The 12,682-nt window shown below is 35.7% G+C and overlaps 1 protein-coding gene and 2 long non-coding RNA genes across 6 annotated transcripts in view; 2 read left to right on the forward strand and 1 right to left on the reverse strand.

Annotated features, from left to right (window-relative positions):
* Window positions 1-12,682, reverse strand: part of LOC134804941 (uncharacterized) — a 384,312-nt gene that overhangs the window by 326,027 nt on the left and 45,603 nt on the right. The window lies entirely within an intron of this gene.
* The window catches only part of LOC134804720 (maternal protein pumilio), a 362,073-nt gene that overhangs the window by 161,013 nt on the left and 188,378 nt on the right, over window positions 1-12,682 (forward strand). The gene's annotated exons all lie outside the window — the stretch shown is intronic.
* The window catches only part of LOC134804950 (uncharacterized), a 152,155-nt gene continuing 146,020 nt past the window's right edge, over window positions 6,548-12,682 (forward strand). Inside the window, exon 1 of the long non-coding RNA XR_010146209.1 lies at window positions 6,548-7,228. This is a non-coding gene — a long non-coding RNA (uncharacterized LOC134804950). The remainder of the gene's footprint in view (window positions 7,229-12,682) is intronic.

Raw genomic sequence — 12,682 nt, forward strand, 5'->3', positions numbered from 1 at the left:
GATTCAGCGGGGTCTAATTAGGTTAAAAAATCCTGTTGCCAAAAAGTAATACGATTATTACGATTTGCCAGTCGAAATCGATATTATGAAAAATATGACCAGTCTAAAATATTTGAATCCTGTATATCTATGTTTAAAAATTATTCAATTTGATTAATTTTATAGCCTTTTAAAATATGTTTACACAATTTATCAATCGTGACTGAATTCCGGATTGGTTAGATGGGTGTGTGCCTTTGCTGCACTTGTTATAAAATGACAATATGACGGACGAATGTCTGAAATGTCACCGTATTTAAGAATTATTTTGCTTTTCTTCGTAAGCATGTTGAAAAACATTGTGTGTATAACATATTTGCATATTTATACTGGGATTACCCATTTTATGAAACGTCCGCTAAACTAGCATAGGTGCGACGCCGACAGTGGTCACGGGCGTACTGGCGTGAGGAATGGGCGCAAGGTATTGCCGCGTAGGGTGTAATTTAGTAAGCAAAATGTTGAATTCATCAAATGATGAATGAAAACATTAACGTTTCGATAAAAGGACAAGCAGTAATGAAGATTTACTTAAAAGCTATCGACTGAAGTAAGTTTCATATACATTTTCGTCGTAGTACTTCTAACATAAGGAAATAAAGACAGTGTTAGGCATGTTTTCAACTTAAGATTCTATCGAGAAAATTATGAGCCGTCGTATTTCTGACAAGCAATAACGTAGTTCAAGGACTGAAGTTATACATACTAGAAAATAATGCATGAAATCCTTGTAAAAGTCTGTAAATATGGTGACAAAAAAGCGCATTTTACTACACACCGCGCCTTAATAATCTACACAAAATTTTGTACAAAAAGATTCAGTACACTTTTTGCAGGGATCAATGTTTAAAAAGATAATAAAGAGGGAAAGTTAATTATATTAAATTTTAAGGTTCCTTGTTTTTATTTTTTCGTTAATAATTTGAAAAGTATGACTCATAGCAAAAACAAATGTTATACATAAATACTTACTTACTTACTTGGTTGGCGCGGTGACTCAAAATGAGTCTTGGCCTCCAACACAAGAGCACGCCACTTTGATCGGTCCAGAGCGGTATCCCGCCAGCTTTCGCCGACGCCGAGCTCACGGAGATCTGCCTCCACTCTACCTGCCCAACGGTATTTAGGACGACTTATAGGACGGCGCCCAGTTGGTCGACCCAAGTAGGCCCTTTTGGCTGCCCGATCTTCACCCATCCTTTCGAGATGGCCAAGGCAGCGGAGACGATGCGCTTTGGTCTCACCTATTATATTCGGCTCGGCTATCAGATGTTCTATTTCGGCATTCTTTCGGATCCTCCAACTGCCATCGTCTCTTTTGACGGGTCCCAGAATCTTCCTTAACACCTTACGTTCTGTGACTAAAAGGCTGTTCTCCTCCTTGAGTGTTAGTGTCCAAGCCTCACACCCATACATCAAAATGGGGCGGATCACGGTCTTGTAGATCCGTAGTACGTCTACTAAGAAGCTTGGACACCAAAACCTTATGGAGCGCAGCACTGCAGCGTAAGGCGTTTTGAGTTCGGATGTTGATTTCGTCCTCCCTTGTATGTGTATCCGAGACAGTGCACCCAATGTATTAAAACTTGGACACTCCTTTGTAAGTGTTACATACACAACTATACATACATAAATAATAAACATAAAATTTCCTACAAGAAACATGTAAAACACTTTTCGCTAGGATCAATATTTAAAAATACAAAGTAGCGGGTAAGTCAATGATAATCAATTTTAAAGTCCCTCTTTAGTTTTTTGTAAATAACTCGTAAACGGTGTCCCATAGCAAAATAGGTTTGTATAAATAAATAATCTACATAAAATTTTCCAAAAAAAACATATGTAACACTTTTCTCTAGGATCAATATTTAAAACGATATTAAATGAAGAAAGTTAATCACAATCAGTTCACAGGTCACTTTTGTTTAGTTTTTCGTAAATAACTCGTAAACGGTGGCCAATATCAAAAAATGTTGTTAAACGTTAATAATCTACAGAAAATTTTGTACAAAAAAGATTCGGTACACTTTTCGCACTGTTTACGAGTTATTTACAAAAAACTAAAAAGGGACTTCAAAATTGATTATCATTGACTTACCCGCTGCTTTGTCGTTTTAAATATTGATCCTAGCGAAAAGTGTTCTAAATCTGTCTTGTAGGAAATTTTATGTTTATTATTTATGTATAACATTTGTTTTTGCTTCGAGTCATACTTTTCAAATTATTAACGAAAAAATAAAAACAAGGAACCTTAGAATTTATTATAATTAACTTTCCCTCTTTATTATCTTTTAAAATATTGATCCTAGCGAAAAGTGTACTGAATCTTTTTTGTACAAAATTTTGTGTAGATTATTAACGTTTAACAATATTTTTTATATTGGCCACCGTTTATGAGTTATTTACGAAAAACTAAAAAAGGGACCTTAGAAGTGATTATAATTAACTTTCCCCCGTTAATACCTCTTTGAATATTGATCCTAGCGAAAAATTGTACGAAATCTTTCTTGTAGGTAATTTTATGCAGATTACTTGTCTCCGAACATTTTTTGCTATGTGCCACCGTTTAAAAGTTATTTTTGAAAAACTAAAAAAATATCTCACTTCCAGTCAAGAATTCGATCAAGCAACCGGCAAATTCGGATTCAGCGGGGTCTAATTAGGTTGAAAAACCCGGTTGCCAAAAAGTAATATGATTTGCCAGTCGAAATCGATTTTTACAAAAATATGTCCAGTCTATTTATTTCTACATGAGGTTAAAACTCGAATTTCATTTGTACTTACTTGTACACAAGTACACGGGGACTTAAGAGGTTAAAAAAAATTGTTTAAAGGGTTATTATTATGTTGGCTTAATATACTTATATTCACGCAAATGCTATAAATTGCCGAATTGTCGTAAATGGGCTAACGATGCGAGGAGCAATTAAATTAGTTGAAGTTTTGTAATTCGGTGCAAACATTCTAGCGAGAGGATCGCAGACTTGAATTTCTCCGCGTTCACTAAAGCGTAACGACGTAATCGGGCGCGGCTGAGCGACTTCGATCTGATTCGTGTCGTTGCGACAGTCATCACGATCAGTAGCATGTTGCGCGACCACTGCAAACGTGCGGTTTTATGCCAAATGTCCTTTTTATTCAAATAATAATTAATTGTAATGGATCCTTTAATAAAGTCCACCAGGTCTACCTCCACCGATCTGCCTACCGAATAAAACTTATATTTTATGAAATAAAATATGCTCCTGAACTGGGAGACTTGGTTATATCGTACCAGTCTTTACTTCAACATGGTATTTTGATTTTGGAGGTAGTTACAAATGTACATATAAACTGTGCATATAAACAGTAGTTCAGTATCTTGGCTACATTCATCATGAAGATGAGCCTTCCGGGATTAAATTAACTTAGTCTAAATGCATTTTTCGGAAGCACTGCCATCGGCAAGGTTGAACCGTACCACCAATATTAAAATTGTATCTATATAGCGTTTTGCAAGTTTTTTTGCTAATATTACAGTAGCGGAAAAAAATCTATCATATTTGTGTTTTTATTAAATATTTCTATATGTGATCGACTAAACCTACCTTAACTATTATCATATGAAAGCTCTTTAAATGGAGAGTATAATCATATATTACATTCATATGATATCATTAAAGACACTCGTTTTGCACAAATTTATTTAAAAGTACCTAAAATAACTAAAACGCAAAGTATAGGTAAAAGCGGTTTATTAACAAAAAAAAAACAACAAAAATAACAGATTCTTGACTGAAAATCAAAATATATGATTAGTACTTGGTACTGAAACCCTTTGCATCAAGAACAGCTTGGCATCTTCGGGGCAGTGATGCAATCAGCTTTGCGAGGAAAGAATTTGGAATGCGTTCCCATTCTTCCTTTAATTGCTCAAATCTTTCATTGATATTTCTTGCTTTTCTTGCACTCACACGACGTCCTAGCTCCTTCCATAGATTTTTCTATCGGATTCAAGTCCGGACTTTGACTGGGCCATTCCAAATTCCTCACTCTACGTTTTTTGAACCAGTGCTTAACAAGATTCGAAAAATGTTTCGGGTCATTATCTTGTTGAAATATAAACGCCCTGCCGAAATTTTGGCGTGCCCAGGGAAGAAAAACATCTTGTAATATTTCTTCATATACTTCCTTTGTCATAATCCCGTTTATTCGATGTAACGGACCAACGTCACTTGCACTGAAACATCCCCATACCATAAGGGAGCCGCCGCCGTGCTTGACTGTAGGGAGCTGGTACTTGGGGTCATAGCGACTATAGCGAGCATTGTCGGGGCGTCGTACGTACGTAATTCCATCTGTTCCAAACAGTAAAAACTTGGATTCGTCGCTCCAAATTACCTTTTCCCACATTTCGGCAGTCCAAGAAAGATGTTCTTTCGCATATTTTTTTCTAGCTGTCCGATTCTTCTTGGAAATAAGTGGTTTCTTAGCAGGGCGACGAGCACGAAGTCCACCATCAATCAGACGATTTCTTATAGTACGTACGGTCACAGAAACTGAATCTCCAGCCGATATTTCTCGCATAATGTCGCTCGCCGTGAATCGTGGATTGTCTCTGGCTAATCTCAAAATGTTGCAGTCAACCAAATGTGATGTGCAGCGTGAGCAACCAGGTTTGTTGGGCTTTTTTACACATCCGTGAAGCTTTTCGCGTTTTAAAACCTTCGATATAGTCGACTGATGAAGTTGAAATTGCTTAACCAGCGTCGATTGCGTTAAGCCATTTTTGTACCCCATTACAATTGCTTCTTTTATAGCTACTGATAAGTTTTTATTTCCACGAGGTCTCCCCATGACGGAACTGATAATTCTTACAAATATTGTTACGAATTAACACGATATTCTATTTTTTATTATTTATAGATTTTTGAAATATGTACCGGCCTGTTAGCATATATTGGGCCTAGAATAAATCAATACAACCTTTTTTGATTAGTTATCAACAAATTCAGTCCCTGGTTTCATCTATTTTGATATATTTTACAGAAAAATCACACTATGATAGATTTTTTTCCGCTACTGTAGGTTTAAACAACAAATATTTATTATCAGAATCCCAAATCATACATACGACATATTATTTACGATTTAAACGACCAAGTATTTTTGAGTCGTATGTCGTATGTTTGTATCATTGTACAGTCGCCATCAGATATATCGGCGCTTTGGCGAAACAGGAATATTACGCGCAAAATAAAGGTGCAGCAAATCCGACCGAACGCTTGTATTCTATCTTGCTGTATGTCTTTGAGATAGGGACAATTAAATCTCTTTGAAATGTGGTGCTGGCGAAAAATATGCTAGCCATATCTTGGGCCGAACACCGGACCAATGCCTAAATACTCAAAGAGCACGGTAACCACCAGACTTTCAACCATATGTATTAGGAGAGTTCTCGAAATTATTCGGACACATATAGCCAAGAACACTTTCGGCTATTTTAAGAACAAAACAATTTAATATTTACGCAATTTCGGACAAAGCAAGTGGTTTTAAGATTCAGGACAAATAAAGACAAGGGCATTACGATATTCAGGTGCAATGAAACCAAAGCAACCTAACGAACCTATCCTACCTATCTATTGTGACTACCGTCAAAACATAACATAGGAACTTAATTTTACGATCGGCCGCCGACATGTACCCTACTCGTCCTAAAATGTGAGCGTTCACATGTTTCCAAATCTTGTCACGAGTTCAGTATTTTAAATGGAAATGATTTAAATATTGTGGTATGGGCAAAATTATTAAGTATCCACATTAATAATGGAAATGATTTTGATTTGAATATTTGATTGAAATCACAAGAACTATTAATTTAAAAAAATGTACAGTAGCGGAAAAAAATCTAACATTTTGTGATTTTTCTGTAAAATATATCAAAATAGATGAAACCAGGGACTGAATTCGTTGATAACTAATCAAAAAAGGTTGTATGGATTTATTCTAGGCCCAATATATGCTAACAGGCCGGTACATATTTCAAAAATCTATTTGAATTCGTATTTCTGGAACATGATGACGTCCGTCACATGTAGTATATAAGTCGATAAAAAACAGAATATCGTGTTAATTCGTAACAATATTTGTAAGAATTATCAGTTCTGTCATGGGGAGACTTCGTGGAAATAAAAACTTATCAGTAGCTATAAAAGAAGCAATTGTAATGGGGTACAAAAATGGCTTAACGCAATCGACGCTGGCTTAAGCAATTTCAACTTCATCAGTCGACTATATCGAAGGTTTTAAAACGCGAAAAGCTTCACGGATGTGTAAAAAAGCCCAATAAACCTGGTCGCCCACGCTGCACATCACATTTGGTTGACCGCAACATTTTGAGATTAGGCAGAGACAATCCACGATTCACGGCGAGCGACATTATGCGAGTAATATCGGCTGGAGATTCAGTTTCTGTGACCGTACGTACTATAGAAATCCACTGATTGATTGATGGTGGACTTCGTGCTCGTCGCCCTGCTAAGAAACCACTTATTTCCAAGAATAATCGGACAGCTAGAAAAAAATATGCGAAAGAACATCTTTCTTCGACTGCCGAAATGTGGGAAAAGGTAATTTGGAGCGACGAATCCAAGTTTTTACTGTTTGGAACAGATGGAATTACGTACGTACGACGCCCCGACAATGCTCGCTATAGTCGCTATGACCCCAAGTACCAGCTCCCTACAGTCAAGCACGGCGGCGGCTCCCTTATGGTATGGGGATGTTTCAGTGCAAGTGGCGTTGGTCCGTTACATCGAATAAACGGGATTATGACAAAGGAAGTATATGAAGAAATATTACAAGATGTTTTTCTTCCCTGGGCACGCCAAAATTTCGGCAGGGCGTTTATATTTCAACAAGATAATGACCCGAAACATTCATCGAATCTTGTTAAGCAGTGGTTCAAAAAACGTAGAGTGAGGAATTTGGAATGGCCCAGTCAAAGTCCGGACTTGAATCCGATAGAAAATCTATGGAAGGAGCTAGGACGTCGTGTGAGTGCAAGAAAAGCAAGAAATATCAATGAAAGATTTGAGCAATTAAAGGAAGAATGGGAACGCATTCCAAATTCTTTCCTCGCAAAGCTCATTGCATCACTGCCCCGAAGATGCCAAGCTGTTCTTGATGCAAAGGGTTTCAGTACCAAGTACTAATCATATATATTTTGATTTTCAGTCAAGAATCTGTTATTTTTGTTGTTTTTTGTTTTGTTAATAAACCACTTTTACCTATACTTTGCGTTTTAGTTATTTTAGGTACTTTTAAATAAATTTGTGCAAAACGAGTGTCTTTTATGATATCATATGAATGTAATATATGATTATACCTCCATTTAAAGAGCTTTCATATGATAATTGTTCAGGTAGGTTTAGTCGATCACATATAGAAATATTTAATAAAAACACAAATATGATAGATTTTTTTCCGCTACTGTATAGAGGTGGTTAATAAGGTATTTTGTAATTATCTTTAAAAATAAATAAGGTTAAATAATCCTTGTACCTAAATATGTTTTCAGTCTGTTTAAATATTTCTTTGAGTTTATTTTGAATGATTCTCCAAAGGATAGATATTTTAAAATTAAATTAAATTTGACACGGACTTCACTGCGTCTTAGAAATGTATTAAATGAACATTTGTTTATTCGTGTTACTTATCAAGATTTCAGCTTTCGTTTCGATAGTCTTAACCTCTAGCCGCCCATACGTCAAACCTTGCCAAGCAAAACTAAATTTTATTTTGTCAACACAAAGTTCAAATTAGAATGGAACAGGAGACCTTTTTATAGGTCTCTGGGCGGCTAGAGGTTAACTTCATAAAGTAACTAAATCAAACTTGAAGTCGTTTAGACACAATTAAGCAAATGCGGAATTTGTGGATAGACTAAGAGTTAGTAAGAATACGGAAATTGATCAATAAAGTCCAAGTTAGAGAGGTCATAGATTGACGTTATCTCAGATACAGAGGTCAATTCCTGTAAAATTCTAAAAATAATTAGGAAAAATTAGGAATCTAATATTTAATCGGCAATACATTGTGTAGCTTTATTTACGGAAATGTGATTATATATAGAGACTAGCTGACTCGGTGAACTTTCGTATCACCTATCTATAGTATGTCTCCTTTTGGCACGTCACGGATTAGCCTGGCCCCACACGCTCGGAGTTTTCCGTACGGAATGACATGGGCAAGCGAGACAGCACCATGCATTTGTAGAGCGACGTCCCGTTCCCACCTGTCATTCTGTGCGGCAAATATATAAGTGGGGTCCCATACAACAAACGTGATTTATTGCCACTTTTTGCGTAATGGTAACGAAATAGTAGTTTGTGTTACAAGGTATCAAAATGATATATTTCCGTCAAGGGCGTACATTGAATCCTGAATGAAGCGATGGATTCTACAATAGAATCCCGAACGTAGTCAGGGATTCTAAAGTAGAACCCTAATGAGGGATGAGCGTAATGAGGGATTCAAGTGTTAACGCCCAAGACGAAATAATTTTGATACCGTGTGACATATACTGCTTTTCACATCAACTATGAGGAAAATAAAAAATAAATGAATGACGAAATGATCATGTATGAAAACACTATTTAAGCTAAAAAAAAATTTATGTAAAAATGAAAAAAAAAAATGTGTCCTAGAACAAAAAAGTACAACTTTGATCCCTCCTAGCAGGGAAGAAAAGTGCCACTTTGATCCCTCCTAGCGGGGAAGAAAAAGCCCTTTTTCGAATAGGTGATGTGAAAACTTCATAGTTTTGCCGACTTTTTCATAATATTAATTAGGTACAGTCGCCATTAGGCCAAGGTGATCGCAAATATCAGAATCAGAACATACCTCTATTGTCAAGACGTTAGATGCGTGTTTCTGATATTTTTGAGAACTTTGGCCGCTGCGATATATCTGATAGTATTCATTTTAATGCAAACAAAATAAAACGAATACACCTGCGATTATAAATATATAGTAAATATGGTAAAAGGGACCAAATTAGATTTTTTATAGAGATGTTTTCCACATATCTTTTTTCGGCTTTTAACAGATACTAGAATATGTGTTACTATAGTTCGTTTTTTTTTAGCATTAGAAAGAACTTGAAAGAAGGTAAGCGATTTTGACAAGTCTTTTAATTGAAAAACGCTTTTTAAAAATCAATAACTATTACTAATGAAAGCAGAAGAATATAAATGATCGTATTACATTCATAATTGTTACATATTTGCCGTAACTTATTTTTAAAATGTGTTTTTCAATTAAAAGACACATCAATATTGTTTACCTTATTTCTAATGCTAAAAAAAACGAACTATAGTCATTTATCATAATTATATCTTAAAATTATTTGCTTTCCCTTACCAGCTTCCCAGACACTTTCAGCACTTAATTTTTCAGTGCACCCCTTAATTCCAAAATAAGCAAATTATCTTGTCACGCACGTAGGTACATACTTCTTACTCGAACAAAATTTTCTTTGTTTACGTTTTTTTTTCAGATTAATTTACCGAAGAGAATGGAGATTGATTATAGTAAAAAGTTATGATATTTGATACCTCCCAGTATCCTGTTCAATTGAGTTTAATATTGGTGGGGACGGGCTCTTTATATTTGTCGCGTAGATCTTACAAAAGGATTTGCTATCCCCCCAACCTACGGTCGCCGCGAGGATTTCCCGTGTCACCATTGGCATAGCCTGGGCTTAATGTACAAACCCAGATTAATGAAATGTGCCTGTTGGCAGAAGTCGTTGTTCCAGCTTTGTCCGGTTTTAATGTTTACTTTTGTCAGATACCTACTAAATCATCATCGTATAGTGAATGTAAATTGGCATTTAATATTTATTATTAATAAGAAATATTGAATTCCTTATTTAAAAACACTCAAAAGCGAATCTTATCGGCAATAATTCCTAAATGGACCGATTTTTCGCCCTCGTAAGCCTTTGGTTTGAAAATTTCACCGCATCATTCATTACTTTACAATTTAATACCTGCCCACTGGGCTACTGTTAAAAACTCGGGCAAACTAATTGTTTTAAAAATGAACCATAGTTTGATCAAATTGTCGTTTTCATATTGTAAATTTCATCGTAATCGCTAGAGACGTTTTAGATAAATTATTGATAAAATGTATGCAAATGTAGGTATGTATCTGAAAAAATATGATAGATTATTTGCTGCTACTTAAGTGCAGAAATTCATAGTGGTATTCTTGACTCTATAGACTATATGGGCAATCTAAGGTTAGTACGCTGTCGGAAATCGGAAAGGCCTCATCAGGTGAAAACTAAACATCTTGAAAACGCAGTTTATTAGAATACTCTTTAGTATTTATGGAATTAACTCGATTTCCGCTCTAGGATGTATCTACCCTTAAAAATGTTAAAATTAACGGGAGTTCAATTTAGTTCGAGCGCCATTAGTACGAGGGTCATCCGACCACCGCCCTTAAATCGCCTTTTCATACAAACATAGGTAGTCTAGTCCTCTCGGTCTTGCGATAGCTCTCGCCAGTCGCCATGGCCGAGGTTGAGCAGGTCTTGAGCAACTACGTCGTTTCAGCGGTACCTAGGACGTCCACTCGGGCGTCTCCCATTTTGTTGTCCCAAGTACCTGCGCTCTCTTCACGGCACGATCCTCTCTCATTATCTCTAAGTGTCCGAGCCACCACTGAATTTAGCCGCTTTTGTCTCTCAATATTTCGCCATCGGACCACATCCTTATTTCTATGGCAACAAAATTATATTACGATTGGCTGACTGCTGACTGTACATTTGCTTATTTTTATCAGGTCGCTCAATAACATCTGAACATGCACTTTAATCTACCTACATAACTTACTATCAACTTTGTATTTTTGGCCCATCTCAGCATTCTTAGCCCGTTCCCCGGACGAATGGCAATGTTTGCCGAAGCCGTGAAAGTCAATCTGAATAATATAACTCAAAAATAAATTTAAAACAACAAAATACAAATTGATAATTATAATATAGTAATTACTTTGATTGATAAGAATGATAAGTCATATTATGACATAAATCACTCGTATGGGCTCTAGAGACTAAGGTTGAGGTTGACTGCACTTTTTATTTTACTTCGTGTAAAAAAACTCAGAAATACCTGTATACCAACATGACAAACATAATTTAGTTTACTTTAACTTACGGATTATTTGGTCTAATCTGTAGCACCGCCAAACGAAAGCAACCGAGAGTTGCCGAGAAATGGCCGATGTCGTAAAATGAAGATTGTTATGAAAATTTCTTCTCCTTATTGTAAATTAAATACGCATCGGAAGCGATAGTTTTTATGGTCTAGTTCTATTCCCATATGTAGATAATTAATTTGAACAGGTTTTTATTATCATACGTGCGTCGTATTCGAGAAACGTGTCTAAAACTTTTTTAGAAATTTGTAAGGCGCCATCTCGCTTCTTCCCTCGTTTTTTATCCCGTTCTGGATTTTCAATTTTATATATATGATTATTCTGCACTATAAACTACGTTCAGCGTTGATTTACATTGCAAAAATTAATCACATTAACTCATTTCATACAAAAACACTCTTACAGTTGCAATTTAAGATAATTTTTGTGATACAACTAAATTTTAATTGAAAATGGCGGGCGCTGGTTTTACTTTAATTTTTATTTTTTTCTGTTAACGATAACCAACGTGGCAATGATAGTTCCATTCAGCCAAATAATAAAAAAGATTTTGAGTCAAATATCGTATTATATAACGTTTTATTTATATAATAACTAATAAATATTTACTTTATATCTTGTAACAATACTTTTGGTACGTAATAAATGTCTAATGGCAAAATAAAAATAAGTACATACATAAAGTTTTTGAACATCCAAACTCTTTGGTATGGACGTATCGATTACGGTCAGAATTAAATATAAAACGAGTCGGACTCGCGCACGAAGGGTTCCGTACCATAATGAAAAAAAAAACGAAAAAAAAAAATGCAAAAAAATACGGTCACCCATCCAAGCAGGTAAGGTACTGACCACGCCCGACGTTGCTTAACTTTGGTCAAAAATCACGTTTGTTGTATGGGAGCCCCATTTAAATCTTTATTTTATTCTGTTTTTAGTATTTGTTGTTATAGCGGCAACAGAAATACATCATCTGTGAAAATTTCAACTGTCTAGCTATCACGGTTCGTGAGATACAGCCTGGTGACAGACAGACGGACGGACGGACGGACAGCGAAGTCTTAGTAATAGGGTCCCGTTTTACCTTTTGGGTACGGAACCCTAAAAACTGGAAAAGTAAAAAGCACTAGTTCGCAAAAACCAACTTCGCGAACGCTAAACAGCTACGTAAATAGCACTTTTTGAGCAACTGCATTAAAAAATAAGTTATTGGCAAAAATTTCATTTTTAACATAAGCTTTTACCGCTGACTGTATTTTTCTTTCTACAAGCAACTAAATACTCACCGAGACTTAGTTTGCGTAGTTTTATCACAGAGTTCCCATGGCCACCTCCTGTCTCAATCATCAGATCAGCTTCATGTCATCATAATATTGCATTGTCATTCGATTTACATAAAGTACGAGTATGGACAAATCTGGTCATTCATGAT

Source organism: Cydia splendana, chromosome Z (assembly GCF_910591565.1).
Source record: "Cydia splendana chromosome Z, ilCydSple1.2, whole genome shotgun sequence".
Taxonomy (NCBI): domain Eukaryota; kingdom Metazoa; phylum Arthropoda; class Insecta; order Lepidoptera; family Tortricidae; genus Cydia; species Cydia splendana.